Below are 6,000 nucleotides of genomic sequence, written 5' to 3' on the forward strand. Positions count from 1 at the left end.
AGTTATTTTCCTGTTGCTAATACACTTTTCATTGTTCAGAATTCACGATAAACCATGCTTCTAAACTCACTCTTTCCTTATGAGTACACTGATCGTTTTGCCTAAACTTTAACTGTTTCATTTCTCTGTACTATCTGGACATACAACTGTGAAGCGTATAGACATAAATATTGTAGATGAGAGTATCATTTTGTGATTAAGCAATTGTAAATTGTTTTTGAACCTTCACAATACATCTATTAGTAACACATCAAGTAATGTCTTTTTTTAACAATTTATTATTGGTTCTGATGCCCCTTCCAGTCATATAGAATTGTGAAGCCTAATAGGCCTTTCTGGAGAAGAGTGCTATATCGAAGTACGGCACAACTACCGCGGCGGGATAGCTGTTTCTGCACTGCATACGCAGAACCATTACATAACACTCACAACCCATTTTTTTCTCTTTTTGTTTTTGTTTGAGCAGACTCATGTTTTTACCACTCTTTTGAACCCTCAATAATTATGCAATGACTCTGTGTAGCATTCGTAATTGTTCTCAGGTATTAGTAGAGTGGTTGATTAGACCGATCCCCACCACCCGGGATACTGCTCACGTTAATTCATGGAAACATTCCCATGATCCAGGAGGCACGACGAGGACGTGTGAGTCGGACTTTGCCTCCCATTGGTTCTGATATTATTTTTAACACTGTTATTTGTGTTATAATTATTTGATTGACATTCTTTTCATGAAACAATTCTAGAATAAATTTCTTCATCCCTGTATTTTGTTCTTTATTCATTGGAATGTATAATAATACTATCTTCTAAATTCTTGTAAAGTGTGAATTAAGAACAAAACATCAAATACAGCTAACTTGGGTACGAATCGCTTTCTTCTGATATTCCATGAGGTGGGTTTTTTTTTTAAATAACTCATATGTCATTCATCACATTGGCTATTTTTTCTGTATATTATCGTCAAATTGAGTACTGAACAAGCTATTCCGAATAATCAGTGTGTTCAATTAGGTGAAATCTAATTTTCCTATTAAACAAATTGATTCCAATCATCGCTTGGGAAAAAATGATTGCTAACATGATAAATAGATTGACTTTCTTGAAGATCCGTTTTTAAAAAAGCGTACCACAGTTTCAGTGGCATCTTACTTGTTAAACAGTGGAATAAAGCTGATCTTAGGTTGACAACTATTAAAAACTACATTTGGGGCTGGAATCAGGGACTAAAGCCTTCATGGAAAGCGCTTAGCGTTAAACCCATTGGTTCGGTTTTCAATAATTTGTATTTCTAGCTTTGAAAAATTCGTAAATTTGTTCGACTCCCTGGAATTATTGGAAGATGGTTGGACAGTATCAAGAAATAACGAGTTTTAAATATAAAAGATTCGATGTCAACTCCTGCGTCGACAATTATTGCACGGTGATTGTCATTCCTGACTCCCGGTGAAAAGGAATTTTTGGGTGTTATAAAAAATACTTGGGAATGAGTGATTGATAAACGTTTCTTGAAAGTGTGTGCTCGTGTGATAATGAACAAACATTTTGTTGCTTGTAATAATTTGTTAATTGGCTATAAACTGTTTATCTTTGTAATCTGATCAGTTCAAATCCAAATAGCATAAACTGGTTTGATTAGATGTGAATACGTTCATTTTTACATTTGAGTTTTTTTTTGTTTTTAATAAATAATCCTTTCTGACTGTCCCATCCGCGTTTTGATAAAAAAATTGTGACTTCTAAAAAAAATTAACATCAATTCTATTCGACCGCCCTTCTATACTCCTGTCTGTGAATAGATATTGAGATAAGAACATGAACGAAATTTCTTTTCAATCACGTAGAAATGAAACTGAAGTCATTAGGTATAGTGACAAGAAGAAGACTATGCATGTCATTTAAAGTAAGCGGAGAAAAACTGGTAACTATTTTTAATAGTTTATAACAGTGATTGCTGAACTTAAAGGCTAATAAAATGTTTAATGCATGAGCAGTAAACTGATTATCATTTTAGTATATCCATAAGTTGTTTTAAGATATAGTTTGATCTTGTAATGATCGTTTTATGTGATTAAGCAAATGAATAAATCATCGTGATAAAATAATGAATAGGGTATACATTATTAACGCTTAACGTCAAGGATAGTTGAATAAATAGGCGTTTACGCCTTCTTACTGTGTCAATAAAGTCCACACATCTGTTGAATCCACCAGCTATAAAGAGAACGAAAATAGCATAGCTCCTGTGGAGCTATTTACATAGGCTATACTCAGAAGACTTTATCCTCGCGTGTTCGTGAACATGTAACAGCATGATTGAGAAAAGAAAAGACTAATTCAATCAACAGTACCATTCTTTCTCACATGGTAGATAGCGAACACCATAATTAAATTGATGGAGCTTTCTCTGTTTTGTACGAAGTCCCAAAGAATCTCATATATCAAGAAGAATTATATCCAGCCTTTATGTTTACCTTAGCCCACGACTGGATCGCCAGATACTGAAACCGGATATTATGAATCTCTGCTCTCCTCTGCCATTCCCTTTAATATTTATATCCTTCTTAATCGTCACATTCATCTTTCCCAATCTACACTAATTCCATTTTATCGTATTTACCTTGCCCCTCTCATTACATATTATATTTAGATCACAATTAGAACGCTTACAGATACAACGTGCTCAAACACACTTTATCCGTGTCCGTGACTACGTCCGAAACAATAGGGACTATTGTTTGTACGTTATTTATGCCCATAACTTGGAGAAAATGCGATCAGTCGAGAAATATTTGCCTTTTAATATCGGTTTTTTAGGAATATCTAACCGATTTTTACCATTTTAAAAAGTAATCTTTTGATTGGACGAAACGGGATGAAAACTTTTTTCTTGAAAAAATACAAAAATCACTGTATGATAAGTGATATTTTAACTATTGACCTCGATTCCTGCGAGTGGGGTTGTGAATGAGCACTTCTGAAAAGTTCCATACTAGGACGAAACAACCGTCTAGTACCTTTGCTTTCAAACAGTGGTCTAGCTTACATAGGTTTTTGATTTAAATGACAGTAAAACAGAGAAGGAAGTTGTCAACTTTCCATTTAAACAAATTCGTTTGAATCGTATGGATTTTTAAGGGTTATTTTCTAACTACATTAGTTTAAATCATAAATTATGTGAAATGATTATAGCCAGACATCCGTTATTTCTGATCCATTGTAAAATTTACAGATCTCGTTTTATTGTGTTTAATTTTGATAACTGATATTGCATCCACGATTCCACCTCGTGTGATTCGAACCCAGGACCTATCGGTCTCGCGCGCGAACACTTAACCTCTAGACCACTGAGCTGGGATCCAAGATAACTGATATTTATCGGTAGTTATTTGCACGCAAATTTATCTTCAAAATGACGAATACATTGTGAAATCAACTTAGGTATGGCAATTCATATTTTACAAATATAGTTGACGATTTTGAGAATACCTTATAATGCAGACTGTCTTGTCCTTAATGAATGCTCTTTGGTAATATAAGCTTATAAGATCATATGCAACTAAATTCAGAACATTCATATCTTGTGATGAACAGGCTAATATTAAAACGATGAGTCAGAACTCAGCTGTCTACATTTCCAAAGTAAGTTAGTTTGTGATATATTACAATGAATACAGTATTTCTCCATATATTTATAAATAATCAGTTCCGAAATCAGTTCTCAAAGGTCTACTAAACATTCATGACTGGTACAGATTGCGCTATGATGAAAGTTCGGGACTAATCATTGATAATGTTCCATCTTAGTATATATGGTGAACTGAATAAAGTTGGGAATAAGAACCACTGAATTCCAACTTCATGGTCTTCAAGTTGACATGCTTGCGTTAAAAGTTGAAAATCAGCTGCTTAATTTTTTGCGGATTCGTAGTTGAACACTATAATGTGTTCCTCAGTTCCATTTTAAGTGTTTCTTTTCTTTTGATACACTCTATTCAACGCAAAATAACAAATTTGTTTTATATTTAATAATTTGACAGAAATCGATTCTTAAATCCTTTTATTGACGAAAGCCTTTTTTAGTTTGTATGAAAAAGCACAAAAGGTACTAATATAATTTAAACAGGAAACTACTGAATTTCAGGTTAATTATTTTAATTTCAAACTTACCGTTCACATAAATTATCTGTTTATCAATTGAATGTCCATTTATTAACGGTACTAGGTGGTTGAAAGTAGTTAGAATAAAACGCTAGACACAAGTTTCGCGTTAGTTGGTACTCGTCAACAAGGCGTATCTCTAATTCCGATGGAACTGATACTATTCGATATATTCGAAGCCAGTCACCCAGTTTTATAGTCTAAGACTTTAGCATTAAGCTATTCGTGTTATGACTATCTTTCTTGAGAACTTATAATCTAACATGGTTTATTCACTGTATTATAACAACTTGACCAATAGATTTCGATCAACACCAAGAACCAGAAAAATATGATGCTGGATACTACTCAATTGTTTATCAAATTATATATATATATATATCCTTTTTGTGAACAAGTGTTTTCCTTTAGAAATATTAATATCCGCAATGAATCACAACTAAAAATTTACTGGTAACCATCACTCTTAATATCTGTTTGACTTCATATCATGTAAACAGACAACATGAAATGTGCGGTTTTCATTCTTAGTTTATATGTACATACCCGTAGCTAAATAAGTAACATTTAATAAAACACTGACTTGTCTTAACTAAACCTGCACATAACATTTTTCATATTTTTTTGTAAACTTTGATTATTTTAAAGATGCAAACAAGTACGGAATTTTCCCTTGAAAAAAAAATAAGAGATTATTAAAAATGCTCATTTTGTTTGAGATATTTCCGAAATGTTAGGGGGGGGGGTTGAAAATAATCAATAAGAAGCTAGTTTTAATCTCAAATGAAGGCCAACTGAAGGACCGATCGAAAGTAATTAAATATTCTTTGTTTAAAAGTTTTCAGAGGTGTAAATTTCACCGATTCCCATGATCATCATAATAACTTTAAAACACTAAATGTAATATTGGTGGATGGTTTTTTTCCGACTTCATTTTATATTGTGATAACGTGTCATAATCTTAACATTTAGATTGCATGGCTGTCTTACTTCTGGTATGCTCTAACTTTATCGGTCACAGCCGACAAGTTCTAACCCAGTAACTTCCGTGTTTTGATTGTAAATTGAATAACTGTTAATCCCCAAGTTGAGTTATCTCTTTAAATAATATGTTTGCACATTTTCACATACATGTAGCGTGATATATATATATATATATATATACTTTCTACTCATTACACGTCAATCATAAACCTTAATTTCAGTTAAACACCTCATCAAGCGAAACATAATTTTTTGAAATTCGGAACAGTTATTCCTCCTCCTCCTGCCGCTACAGAGATTATTATTTAATGTATTTCACTGTGAAAAGAAATCGGTAATATAAACGCATTATCTCCAAGGTAGTTAATTTTGATGTTAAACATAACAAAATTAGATTAGATGAAGTCAGTGAAATGTAAACTTTGAGTATAGTTTTAAACAAGTCGATAATAATCTTAAAGATTAACTAACTTCCAATTTATTCTGGGTTAAATGCACTTAGAACGTTTACATAATTAAGGATTATTTAATTTTTAAGCCCCTATAATACATAATTATAATTCATTAAATTATTATAAGTGAATCGAAGATATAAATGTCTGTTATTAGAAATTAACTTTAATGTTGATAAATGAAGATGGTTATATTCTAGTGTAGATTAAAGTACGAGTAACTTCCGAGATCTACTAATGGACTAATATTCTATAGATATTCTTATTGTATAACTGTTCAATAATTAGATTGTGTATATCTATATTCATTTTATTATAAGCTTCATTTTGACCTATGGAGTTTTATTATACGAATTACTGTTCCTAAATTATATTCAGTTTTATTGATTATTGTCTCCCATGT

The sequence above is a fragment of the Schistosoma mansoni genome, assembly GCF_000237925.1.
Source record: "Schistosoma mansoni, WGS project CABG00000000 data, chromosome W unplaced supercontig 0115, strain Puerto Rico, whole genome shotgun sequence".
Lineage (NCBI taxonomy): Eukaryota > Metazoa > Platyhelminthes > Trematoda > Strigeidida > Schistosomatidae > Schistosoma > Schistosoma mansoni.